The 13,644-nt window shown below is 41.1% G+C and overlaps 1 long non-coding RNA gene across 3 annotated transcripts; it reads left to right on the forward strand.

Moving 5' to 3' along the window:
* Positions 1-3,272: 3,272 nt before the first annotated feature.
* On the forward strand, positions 3,273-11,332 carry LOC149988302 (uncharacterized). 3 transcript variants are annotated; one of them, XR_016505233.1, is made up of 3 exons: positions 3,301-4,608; positions 6,404-7,810; positions 8,628-11,332. It is a non-coding gene; the product is annotated as an uncharacterized LOC149988302 (long non-coding RNA). The 3 variants fall into 3 exon arrangements; XR_016505234.1 differs by lacking the exon at positions 8,628-11,332 and having other exon boundaries at positions 3,273-6,261; positions 6,404-8,062; XR_016505235.1 differs by lacking the exon at positions 8,628-11,332 and having other exon boundaries at positions 3,273-4,608; positions 4,764-8,062.
* Positions 11,333-13,644: the final 2,312 nt, after the last annotated feature.

Consider the following 13,644-nt stretch of genomic DNA (forward strand, 5'->3'; position numbering starts at 1 on the left):
GAGATATCATAAACGTCCACCAAATACGACATACACAATATTATGTGGGTATTATCTATACCAAAAATACAACATGCAAAGATATGAATTTTTTTAATATGAAAATTGAAAATTAAATAGAATATTGAAAGAAACCATGATACAACAAAACATAAACTATTGGATATGATGTTTAGAACATAGAAATCTTTTAAGGATCTATTTTATAATAGATTTTATTCTTTACACTGTTTAAAATGATTTCAAATACATATTTAATAAGCCTAAATTAGGTGGTCAAACAATCTAATAGATCAAAATTCTCCTAGAACTTTATTTTATTGTTGAAGTCAAGTTAACTGCCTCTGATGTTGATATAAATTATTTGTTAGACTTAATAAACTAATGATTATGATTTCCAACTTTTTGATAAAACAACTTATCTTTGGGATATATATATATATATATATATATATACACACAATATTACATATTATTCAAGTTCTTAAATTTTTTGGTTTTTTTATTTTTAAAATTTTAAATTTTTTTATTATTTATTTTTATAGTCTCATAATTGAAGCTCAATATAAAAATTTAATACACAACACATTCAGAACGGTAAATAGAAAGTACAAAGATACGAATGAAAATGTGAATATAAAATAACTAAATACAAAAACTAGATGCATGCATAAAGTTTTACATTACAAGTGTGCGAAACAGTTTAAATGTTCATTCAAATCAAGCAAATTTTTTTTTATTAACATTTTGTAAGAACTTCAGGGCAGCAGCTCTGCCTGAACAATTCCAGCTCAAGAATCTGTCCATCCACTCATCCAGCCACGTTAGCATCATTGAAAGTGGACAAGAATGGGCTCCAGCTCCTGACTTAGATGCACTGATAGGGGCACAATGAAAATGGTACTGGGTGTGAATTTGTTTAAAACAATATCAAACACATAAAATATAAAAATCTTTCTGAGGCAGACTCATTACGGTATTATGTTTGGCAATGATGGCCCCAAGTATATTCCCTTGCAAATAGAATAAACAACAATAAAATTGTGCATTGGCAGATGCATCTCGAGAAGCCACTTGGCTAACCATGCTACTCAAAGATTTACATCTATAAACCAAACAACCAACAATTATATATATTGTGACAATGTTGCAAGCACAAGTATCACCACAATTCCTGGAGTTCATCCCACGACAACGTACATTGCAGCACAATATCACGTCACCAGAGAAAAACTAAATCAAGCGAAACTGAGCCTTCCTGAAACCTTTTACCTCTACTTCATATTCCAACCAAGATTTGTAGACTCCGGAATGGAATCCACATCCAACAGCATAATATTTGTGACTGGGAGCTCTAAAATAATTCTTAGGAATCTTACTGGAGCTTTGTAATCCTCAGCACGGCACTGCAAAAAAAAAAAAAAGGGGGGGGGGGTGGTTGATGGAAACATCCGCCTGGGCATGATCCCGGGTGAAAATACTGGGGCCAAGCAGGGCAGGGCAAAATATTCCCCCGGGACAAGACAGTGTTGAACCCAGGATATCTGCCAGGGTATCAATATGGGCATACACAGAGTGTGCCTACAGGGCCCGGCTGGGGTGGCTACTGGAACTGAATATCGAGATAGAGAGAGAGAGAGCCCGTCAACTTCAGCAGAACTCACCCGAACATTCTTCCCAGGCTGACATAACAATTTCAAAATCATGAAATAAATGGGCGGGGCTGCCCGGGATGTGGATGCAAGTACAGGTGGCCAAGCAGGGGACAAGAGAATAAGGGCCTCAGGCGCAACGTGAGTTGCGGATTGGCGCAAGGGCATCCACCCATGTGTCTTCCTTTACTCTAGGCCTGACCGAACTGCCCCTCAGCCCCTGACCGTCCTGACCGCAATCCCTTTCGTCAGCTTTTTGGAATGATGGGTCAGGGGACTCTGCCCGTCGCAGCCCCCTCCTTCAAATAGAAATGGGAGGGGAAATTTTTGTCTAGTGATGATTTGCATCTGGTCATCACATTAAGTCAGATAAATAAATTTTATTAAATCAAAACCAAAATCACAACCAAAAAGTGTTGTTATTCTATAGATAAAAAAATAACAGTGACTTTACATGACTTCTTATTCAAAATTCATGGGCTACTTTCATTTGGTCACAAGGTATTCATTGCCCCATTTAAAAGGGTATGCACCCCCCCCCACCCTTTTTTTTTTTTGTTTATTTATTCATATTTTTATGAATGGCTCTGTCGAAGACAAAAGAAATGTGCAGTGTGGGTCTATCTGATTTGGAAAGAAATGGGTCCACACCAAAGCCAGTATCTCAACAAGCTTACAAGAAAGGCATGGATAGCATGTCCGGCTGCTTTTGGTTCTAGTACATTTCGTGTGCTGAAGCTGCTTCTTCTTCCTCCTCCTCCTCCACGATGGATGGCATAAGATAACCCTGAGTTGCTTACACCACAGACACTTTGGATGTTTCTCCTTTTGTACCGTGTTTACCAAAATTCACCCAAAAGCACACTTACAACTCAAGGTTTTCAAGACTTCAGGTAGTCCCAGTGATCAAGGTGATCCTTCTCGCCGAAGAAATGCATTGTTTTCCCAACTACTTGGTGGGAGTAACGCAGAGCAGGGGTGGGTGGGTGGATTTCATTAGGGTATCAGTACTCTGGAGCTGTACATCTGCGTTAGAAAAACCGAGAGAATCTGATTATTGAGAGTCCCCTCGGCATAGGGGAGCACCGTTTTAAGCTGGCTGCACCGAGAGAATCCCTATTTTAAGCTATGTGTGTGCAAGTGAGGATACGAAGAGGGCGAACTGGAGATGTCTCATCTAAGCTCACGAATTCGTTATCCACCTAGACTACCCAGCACCAGTAGCGTGGATGCCAGCTACGCAAAGAGATCGGGGCTCCTGCTGACGAAATTGGGATCAGAGATGTTCATTCTCCGGAATATTAAATATTTTGTAATGAGAGGGGCGGTACCTTATCTCATCACCAAATTGATTGACTGGAGGGGTTGTAATTATAGGCTTCCAGTGGGAGTCATGGGTCGAACTTGGGGTGGCGTGGGGTGGAAGTACAGAAAGCTCATCAGTGGAAGGCAACGCCGGGAATAAGCTCCTCATTAAGCTAGGGAATGTCAAAATTAGAAGCGCTGAGTTAGTTGAAGCCTGGGCTAATGATTAAAATAATTGCTGAACATTGAAGAATGACAAGAGGAAGAATAAGAAAGGATGGGGGAGGGGTTGGGAAGAAACTGGGTGGGAGACGGGGAGTAGAACGGAAGAGGAGAGAGTGAGAGAGCTGGAGTGCAGAGCTGAATGAACCGCTGATTTATTGATTCAAGGAATGTCTGGAAAGGTAGAATTGGTTTTTATCGAATTTGGGTAAGTCATGGCCCCAGATAATAAGGGACGGATCAGGGGTGGTAGGCGGGAGGATGGATCGTGCGGAATGGAGCCTCGGGATTTACCCACCTTTTCGCCTGCCTTCTTTTTAGCTGTGGTGGGAGACTGAAGAGCGAGATCGCACGGCAACGCTGACGTCGAAAGCGAAGCCTGGAAACTCGCCCTTACCCATGACGACGTCCGAAGGCACAGCTCGATCCACTGGCACTCACCGGGTACTGCCGGCAGCGGACACCAAGACCCGTTGCTATATAACCTGGAGCTCAGAAGAAAAGAAATCCCTCCCCACCTCCCCCACTTCACCTTGGTTTTTTCGAGCTCTTCCCTTCCCCGTGTGTGCACATGCAAGTAGGAGGTGGAATTGTCTTTCTTCAGCCCGCACCATCGTATTGTTTGGTCTGCCCTCCCTCTGCTCAGTCCTTCTCTGACACGCCGGGAACGGCACTCTGACCCGCGACACTAGCTCCTTTATCCCAACTTATCTTGCAGTTTTCCTCCCACCTCCAGAGTGCTTAGCCCTGCCTGCTGCATCGCTTGCCTTCCCGTCTGACATGAGACTGGCACTTTTTTTTTCCCTTCTCCCGCGGTGCGATTCTTGTTGCGATCGGTCGGTATTGGGGTGCGGTCGGGTTGAGGAGGAGATCTGGAGCTGATCTTTTAGTATGTGGTGATGAGGCTGGTCCCCGGATGGTCAATGTCATTCTGCGGTTCGGGGCAGATGCGGAGCGTCAGGCTAGCTAGCGTCCGAAGCACATGCGTTGGATGCTGGCAGGCAGACGAATCTTAATTTTTTTACAGCGTCAAGGTGGACGGCAATGTGCACAGGGCTGGACGGAAAATTACCCGCAATCTAGAATTCTTGTGCTTCCCACCTTACCTTACATTTCTCAGCTTTGTCTCAAGGCTGAACAATCTGCAGTCTGGTTAGAGAACCCGTGGCCAAGAATTTTGAAAAAATCGTTAGTCGAACGTTTTTGTCGAACGCGGAGTTGCTAGTGCTGTTGCTCCTTTTGTGGATGTCTCTCCCTGCTGCACTCTGAAGTCTCATGAATTGCATTTAAGTAGGGAGACGCAAGACTCTTTTACTTCTTTCCTTTGACTTTTGAAGCAGGCGACTGAGTTCTTTACAAACGGAGTTGCTGCTGAGCATCGGAAATACTTTTTGCAAGTGTGCGGTGTCAAGAATCGCTTCAGTCTGTTGTATGTCCTTCTCTACCATCAATCCCCCAACGAATACCACAGTAGAAGTTGGAAAATAAATTGATCCTTTTATGCACTACCTATTTCTGTTGACTGTTGAACATAGTGTACTCAGTGTACTCCGTTTACTATTATTCTCGCGATCTTGTCTGTAGTTCGAGTATCGCTACATCGAGTCAAGTACATTTGAAGCAGTTTTCAAGCCATCTCATGTGACCTGCTCGGTCAGCTCATCTTGGCTAGCCTCTTGAGAATTTCTCACTTAAGTTGGGATCAGAAGAGAGAGAGAGAGAGAGAGAGAGAGTGCACAGCCCGGCAGCTACTGTTCATTTGGAATCGGCTGTAATCTTCCTCTTCTTGTTTCAACCTGGGCGTTGGAAGCATCAAGGGCACCCAGAAGACCGCTGGCTTAATTCAAGCCTCGGACGGTGATGCAAGAACTGTGTTGCCTCAGTCACATCATGATCCGGCTTAGTACATCATTTCAGCTTTACTACATCCAAGCCAGGATTCGAAGAGAGAGAGCACAGCCCCGTTACTTTTGCTGAAAGAATACTTCCTGTGATCCATTGGGAATTTGATGTTGGGCTGTGCTCTCTCTTTTCCAGTCCCTACCTGGATGTGCTGCCATTGCGGATGATGAAGTATTGCATTAGTCACAGGCGACTGATTACTGAACCTCATCTCAACTTAGCGCTGAAGTTTGGCGAGCCCCCATACTCTTTAAGCCAAGCATCTTCAAGTAGATGTTGTATCGTAACCCCACCGCTTCGGTTTACGAATGCAGTGACTTCGTCAGTTGTCCACATTCTCTACGACTTCAGCGATGCAGAGGTTACAACAGGCGCTCTGGTATTTAGACGTCGTTCATCCGTGTCGTTGACTCTCAGCACTTATTTTCATGTTAACAGTCATTTACCATCCTCTTCAGGATGTTGTCCGGTCCTCAAAGTATTAGGTTTTAATGCTTTGCATTTCGATGGAAAGTGCCGTGACTCAGATTATAAACGATTCCAACTTCGATTTAATAACTCAAGTTTGAGTTCAAAGGTCCTCTAGGAGCGTGTCGAGATCGTCAAAATCAGATTCATTTCGATGGTGTTCGTGAAGACGGCCTTTCAAACACACAAACATTACGCACATGGGCTTCATTTCTTTCAGTCCAACTTCTTGCCTACAGTCTGTTCTGCGAAGCTCTTAGAACACTGTTAAGTAGGTTTTTGTTAAGAATCATTGGAAACAAATGAAAAGATAAAGCATTTTGGTGCAGCCGTGTGAGGAGGTTCTTGCACTAGGGCACATCTGTACACGTACTTAAACTGCACTTGATGTTAGTTCCTTTCACTTGAGGTGGAAAATCCGGTGAAATGATCGTTATTACACTCTAAATACTAACTCACACAATCAACCATACAATAATCGTTGGGCTGATGTGGTAACCACGTTCGCTGCTGTGGAGCATCGCTGGATTTCTCTCAGCTACTTCTGAAGCCGCCGCCGCTGAAGTTGGCTTTGGTGCACCTGATTCGATAACTGGCGACTTGTTCAATCACACTTTCTCGCGTACATGGCTGGAGAACGACTGCTTAGACAATGCTCGCTGAGTGGACGGTTGATAGTCCAGTCGAATTTGCGTGAGATGCGAAAAATCTTGTAAATTACCGCCCATACCAGTTTGGTGCACCATTCAGCTTCTTGTGCTGATGTTTGATGGAGCCGTATAGGACCGCCTCATGTGATATCGAAGTTTTCATGATGAGTAGGTACAACTACTTAGCGGTGTGGAAATGTGCAGGTGTGGATCATCTTTTCAAACCAAACCTGTCATGCAATGCTGAGAGAGCACTTCACAGATATGTATTTGAATTCTCTTTTATACTGTAGTCCAACCCCCCCCTTTTTTTTTGTAGCCCTAAGGTTCGATGCTGATTCCATTGCGCATATTTGACTTGAGCAACCATTTGTAATGTACGTGCAGATCTTGCAAGTTCGGCTGCAGATATATCTTCTTTTGTGTTTTGATTCTTTGAGCTGTGTGGTGCTAGGTGTGCAAAAATATTGGCAAGAAAACTTGTCAGTGAACTGGTAGCGAGTTTCAGTAACCAGATAATTTCCTTATGCAGACGCACAATCTTGCTTGTCCTCAACTTGTAGGGTGTACTCACTCTACCCCTAACATGTGTGGAAATTGTATCCATTTAGTGATAGCATCGACTAGAATTAAACGGTAATATGCGCATGTGATCGGTGTGAACTAACCAGGGTTACGCGCTGCTGTGATCTTAGCAGATGATGTGGTGTCGGAACAAAGTTGGAATCAGTGGAGCATTCTGCATTTGGATCCTACACAGCATCTTTTACGTTTTCGAGAGAGAGAGAGAGAGGGAGAGACCAGTCTGCACTGATCCTCTAAAACAATAACTCATGCAGAACCCATTCGGTTTAAGAAGTTCCTAACTGTAAGATTGACATATGGTACTGTGCTCGATGACACTAGGATTTTACGGAAATTAAATAAGGTGTTCATGGCGATTTGTTGAAATTTCCTGACAACTTTGGAGCCAGAAATTTAATGGAGGATGTAGCAAGACGATATGTGTGCTAGAAGTTCGACCCTTCACAAGAATGAGCTATGAATTTTTTTTAGATTGTATTGTGGTATGGTGTTAGCTAGGGGTATTGTGTTTGACGGTTTCTCTCTTCATCGTTTAATGCTAGTTCATAAAGTGCTTTGTGGTTCCATTGTACCCTTGGTGAGTTTCAAGCTCTTCACATGTAGCCTACAGAGAGCTACATGAAATCGGTACAATCAAGAACCAGTTCTACCACTTTTATTAAGTGAATCAAATTGTTTGCAGGGTAGCGTTTCGTAGTAAGAATGCAATGCATCTTACGATAAGAATCAGGTTTTGTTGTTTGATACAAAAGCAAGAATGCTAATACAGACAAACGTGCTTACAGTAGTGAATGCTTAGCAAGTGCAGCAGTATTTTACCAGAGCTCGTGCATCTTACGATTCGTCTGGCTCTGGTGAATAAATATCCAAACTCTTTAACGATATCCTGTGTAACGAAGCGCAGCTTACATTTGTTGCCGTGGGTTGTTGCTCGTACTAATATAACTTTTTGTCGTGCTTTGGCATACATTCTACTCCTGATGAAGCTGAATATCCACAAGTTTCTCTGCATTCGAGCTTTATCAGGTAATCAATCTTACAAACTGTGATTCTAAACATGCTCTTGGTTTGTATTCATTGCATTCCCTGCTTTTTTAAGCTCTGAGCCGATGTTTTTGGACTGAGTTAATGCTCAGAAAGTTCAAGATTTTTAAAGTTTCATTGGATAACTCACGGGTAACTCTGACGGAATTCCTTCAAGAGTTTCTACTGTGTTGAATGTACCCGACAACCAAGTGCGACATCGCACAATATCATTAACCTCGTTGGTCTGGTCCTCTCTAAGTGTACCGTGAATACTGGCTTTCTGTAGGAGCTCTGTTTTTCTCTTATGATCGACTGTAGAGCCGTTGGAATAATCAGTTTGCGTACTTATTTGAATTACACGGTATTCTTGGTTGCAATTGCCTGGAATGCAATTCGGTACCGCGTAGCTCCGAAGTCCGTTGCGTAATAGTTTTAAACCAGCATTCGGGTTTGAAGCCTTTACATTCAGTCCAGTCGGCTAAATGATGCTAGATATGAACGTATTGAAGGGCATACTTATCCACGAGAAGTAAATTTGTAGCATGTGTGTTACATTTGCTTGTTTTTACAAGTTCAATGAAACACGTCTTTAGAGGTTGCTATGATGTGAACTTCTGACATTGACCAATGCAGAACATTACTAGTGTAACACTTCCAGCAAAACATTAGGAATTTTCTGGTAACAATTTTTAAAAATTGCATCTCAAGTTACTACATCAAGAGACTATGAGTTTGGTGTGATAGGAGATATTCATAGCAGATGGGAGGTGGTTTTTGTCGATAGTTGTTCATGGTAGTTGTGCTTTCTTGATTGCAGAAACCTATACGCAAGCCTTGCCAATTTGCTACTGTCCTCAAGAGTTACACTGATTCTGTTGTTGCAGTGCTGTCCAGCACAATACCTTGTTTTCTTGGTGAGTTGGAATGCCTGATTGACATTCTTGTCGATAGGGTTTGTGTGAGGAGCAGCTTTCTGACGTGTCTCAGAATTGAGGTTTGATCCTGACGTACCAAATACACCCTCACTTGACAATTTTGTATGCTGCCGTGGCTTACTGTAAGAGAACTTGAAGACTGTCGATTACTGCTGGTTTTTTATTAGATGTTTGCAACTATGGAGATATGTATGTTTTTTCAATAGTATAGCTAAGCATTTTCTTACATGCAGTTGTATTTTTGGACTGCGATGATAACTGTGTCCTTCGCTTTTCATAGTAATACTCACTCCCAACTACCCTCACTGTACCAGCTGTTCCTGTAATTTTCTGAACAGAAATTTGCGGGTCTAAAACAGTACGGAGTGTGATCTAAAGGCCAATGTTTTTTCCATTCTTCTGTGAAATAAATTGTTCTGTATTCTCGTTGATTGGAAAAATAATTATGTTCGTGAAAATCAAACTTTTGGACTAGATGAGGTGCAAATGCACCAACTGTTGTGTCTTTAAGTTCCTGAGAATATTGCTTCTATATATCAGGACTCTGTTGTGTTTCTGAACATGTTGCTACACGTTTAAGCCTCCCTGTTCGATGTAGTGTGTAATAATTATGCTGCCGTATTCTTTCAGACAAGAACTTTCATGTGTATTGCTTCGCAGCCTTGGATACTTGCATGTGAGCAGCCAAGTAACCTTGTCACAACCTTTGTCACAGCCTGTTTTCAGCTGGACCCAACGCGATTGGTATTATCACAAGTACCACTCATCAATTATCAATCTTTTGGTCGTTTGTTAGGGCAGGAATTCAAGACTCACGGTATCAACTAAGTAGTAAAAGTTCTTTAGTATTTGGGCTTAGATGTCGCCTTGAAGTCGAACTGCATAACCAATAGTGTCAGCTCAGCAGCCAGAGTCCTACGTGTGCTAGCCGAGGTACGCGAAGGTCTTCATCGATGTCACGGTTGGTAAGTAAACCTTGTGACGCCCTCTCCAAACTCCCACTTGTCTTAGCCTTTCTTCCTTGACAGCCGACAACATTTCGTTGACGAAGACTTTCGCTTTTTGAAGCTCCTGAAGAGCCAAGAAACTAAGAATTTGCTGTGGACGTAGTCTGGAAGTTTGATTGGAAGTCCAATTTCAAGCTGCTGTGGTGTACCTGTCGTTCCAAACCTGCTCCAAACCGTATTGGTGTTGGACACCCAAACGAATCCTGAGTGGTGTGTTCTGTGGAAGCCTTAGCTCCAATCTCGGGGTCGAAATTCTGCAGTGTAAACAGGTAGGACTTCAGGGCTTGCGCATTCTAATTGGCTAGTCAATCTGATTTGGCTAGATAACGGGATGAATTGAATCATAAGCAAGTACAAATAGAGAATGTTACATAATGACAGCTCTCCACTCTTTGAGGACCATTCCTCAATGGTGGAGTACACCTGTGATTTGTTCCTCTGCCTCCACATGACCCGCCTGCCTTGCAATTAAGAAAGACTCCCGCTTCTCTACGCCATAAAAACTTGCTAGTTCCAACACCTCATTCAAGTTCACACCCTTCATTTACTCCTCGCGAGAGGTAAGATGTCAGTTTGTCTTCATTCGCTTCTCCATTATGGTACGCCTCTGGATCCTGCCAACTCAGAACATTTTTCGTGATTTAGGTGATCTGAGCCAACTAGATTGTATCAATATCCTTCTTGAGATTGGTGAAGGTTGTGCATCTGATATGAGATCTGACATCTGATTAAAAAGATGTTCCTCATCACTTCACGAGTTCACACTGTTGCGATAAACCGTTATTATTTTAGTATTGAAAAGTGGTGGTTTGTTGTTGATGAAGTGCCACTGAAATGCTTGTGTATTAGTACCAGCTCTTTCTCCAGCTGGGTCCATTTTGTCCTTTTTCCAATAGTCTTTCTATTCTGGCCTGCACCAGTCAGCTACTTCAATGAAATGCTGTGCCAGGTGACAATTCCATCATTGTTTTGCATTGTGCTATGTATGATGAAGGTTTTCTCCAAAATAGCTTGCAATTGAGTCTCCTTCTAGTACTCCTAGTGGTGGTGTTTTGGGTCCACACCATTGAATACCTGCACAAAGGAAACCACCAGTTCAAAGATGCAACTATTTTTGGATTTGTAAAAAATAAAATAAACTAAAAACTGTAGATCTTATTTACATGTATGGTTGTATTGGGTTTGCAGTTTATTCTTGGTGCTCCCACCTATGATGACCAAAACCCACCTCAATAGTGTTGCAATGATTACAAGTTGCATGATTGACCCTCTTTATTGTAAATGAACTCTAGAAGCTTTCAAAAACAAATATATACTATATTTATATGTACATGTATACATATGTATGTATGTATGTATGTATGTATGTATGGCACACATGAAATGAGCATATTAATCAACATGTGATTCTTCAAGAAAGGTTTGATTTTGATTTTTATCAAACATCACAAGATTCAATGAAAAATCTTTGTAATTTTGGGTACTCACTTTAACTGTAAACATCTGTTATTTGTGATTTAACATTTTGTATGGAAAGCAAATTTTGAAACTCATATTGACATCTCAAAAAAATAAAAATTGATGATTTTCTTGACCATGTTTCATGGTTTGTTATTTTTCTTCTTGTTCTTATTCTTGTTTATTTCATTCATTGGTTGTAAACACATGAATATTAAGCAAAATTGTTGATCAAATAAGTTTTTAAAACATTTATTCACACAATTTTCAAGCAGAAACTTTTATTTACAACAAATTTGATCCTCTGATTTCTCTGTAGCCCTTTCAACATGCTTTACTGAGTTATTTCCTACGTATCTTCCCTTGTGCAGCATAGGCTGCCCATGTGGTGGTGCAATGCCCAACAAGTTAGATGACATAGGCCCCTTCTTTATAGTCAAATCATGGTGTTGTATTCGAATAAAAAGGAATTTTTCTCCTATTTGTGAATGATAAAATTGGCAATTGTGTACTCATGAGGATGTTGATCCTTCAGTTGAATTAGATGGCAATCCCATATTGAGCTACATGTCAAGCAATATGACTTCACATGCTTCACCAAAGTTGGGGCACTTCTACCTGTTTCATTCTTTTTAAAGTAGAAAATTAAATGCTTGATATGTGTTTTAAACATGCAGCTTGTTACAGAAGATCCCCATTGGGTTTCTCATACTAAAGTATTGCTCAAGCAATTGTAATTATAATAGTTTTGAAGCAATAGAAGTTTGGTTCCACTTGTGTAGATCTTGTTTTCAAATACATCTTTCAAAAGAATAAGGAATTACCATTTATTTTATTTGGTACCCCTTGAATCTTCTGTTGAGTTGGGTCAAAATTTAGCAATTATCAATACAAAAACAAGGCTGTGGGAATCCTTGCTGTAACAATTGTGTGAAATTCATTTGAATTCTTAAGAAATAAGCTTCTAAAAGAATTAAGGCAAGAAAATTTATATTGTGTAGAATAAAAGGGACAAATTGGATAACTGAAATAAGTACTTGAAGAATAGAGAAAAAACCAGAAATATTGTAATAACCCACAAACATGAGATAATAGACATGATTAATCTTATTATGTGGATTGCATAAAGTAGTAGTATAATGGTAAATGACATTTTATTTGCTCGAGGTGTTTCAGAAAAAACGTAGCACTGCTACAAGTATAAGCTGTTTCTAATTCCACTGAACAGAAAAAGACATATATATATTCTCATATATACATAGATGTTCTATAGTGAACATAATTAAATCCTTTTTCTTACACAAAATATGAGAATTTATATTAAGAACTAAATTCTTAAAATAATTTTTTTTTTGTAATCACAAAAATCTGAAATATTTTGGAACGGAAGTACACACCATCATGGTAAGGACTTTTCGAGACCTTTTTTGAGTATTCCTTGACAACATTTATTGTGCAAGGGATGGCTTGAAAAATAGTTTTTGAAATTTTCTTATGTAATTTGATGCTCTCCAATGGATTTGTGTTCTCCCGATACTTTTATACCAAAACTGTCCAAGGTTTCAAAGTTGATGGTTACATGCAAACCTGTAAAGTATATTTTACTCTGAAATGTGGTTTTGGCGCTAGTTCCATCCAAGGACAATTCCCGAGGATCCTCCACAAAACTATCTTATTCTTCACTTTGTAAAAAGTCGAATCTTCGAGAGAATTTTACATTTCCATTTATGGTAGGATTTGAAAGTCTATTTTAAAACCCGTTTTACTCCTTCAATACCACTTATATGAAGGATCAGAATGAATCAACACGTCATGTTGCTAACATCATCAGAACCATTCAATTTGCGGTGGATATTTCTAACTCAAACCGATTTTCTTGTGAGCATGTGTGTTCTTTAGCAGGCCCATCTTAGGCTTACCCTTCTACATCTGAACAGAGACCGTGCTCTGGAACCCACCGGATGTAAAGATGCATGTGAGCAATCCTTGCGATTAGGATCCATATCGCTGTGTCTGATCATAGACAAGAATCACGTTGCGCTGGTCACGCACCACCGTCGCCGTGATGGTCCACAACGCAGCAGGCGTGTACCAAGTTGTGAAGTAGATCCATATCGCTTCTGACAATGTACTGGGAGTCCCTGTGAATGCAGTGCTTCTATTACAGACCGCGCGAGGTCGGCTCACAATCGACTCCTGCAGGTGGCCCATTGTCTCCCGTTGCGGCTTGTTCCACCACACTAGAACTGCCTGCACGCCGAGACTTTCTTCACTCCATCTAACACAAGCTCAGACATGAGGCTCATCGCATGGGGTTTAGGAGGTGTCGCAGCGAGCACACCAGTGCAGTAATCACCTGCAATGGCAATGCAGCCAAGACGAGAGATGTCCTTGATTGAACCCAGTTAATTGACAGGCCGTGACTGCAGATTCA

This window comes from Physcomitrium patens, chromosome 10, assembly GCF_059467195.1.
Source record: "Physcomitrium patens ecotype Gransden chromosome 10, ASM5946719v1, whole genome shotgun sequence".
NCBI classification, from domain to species: Eukaryota; Viridiplantae; Streptophyta; class Bryopsida; order Funariales; family Funariaceae; genus Physcomitrium; species Physcomitrium patens.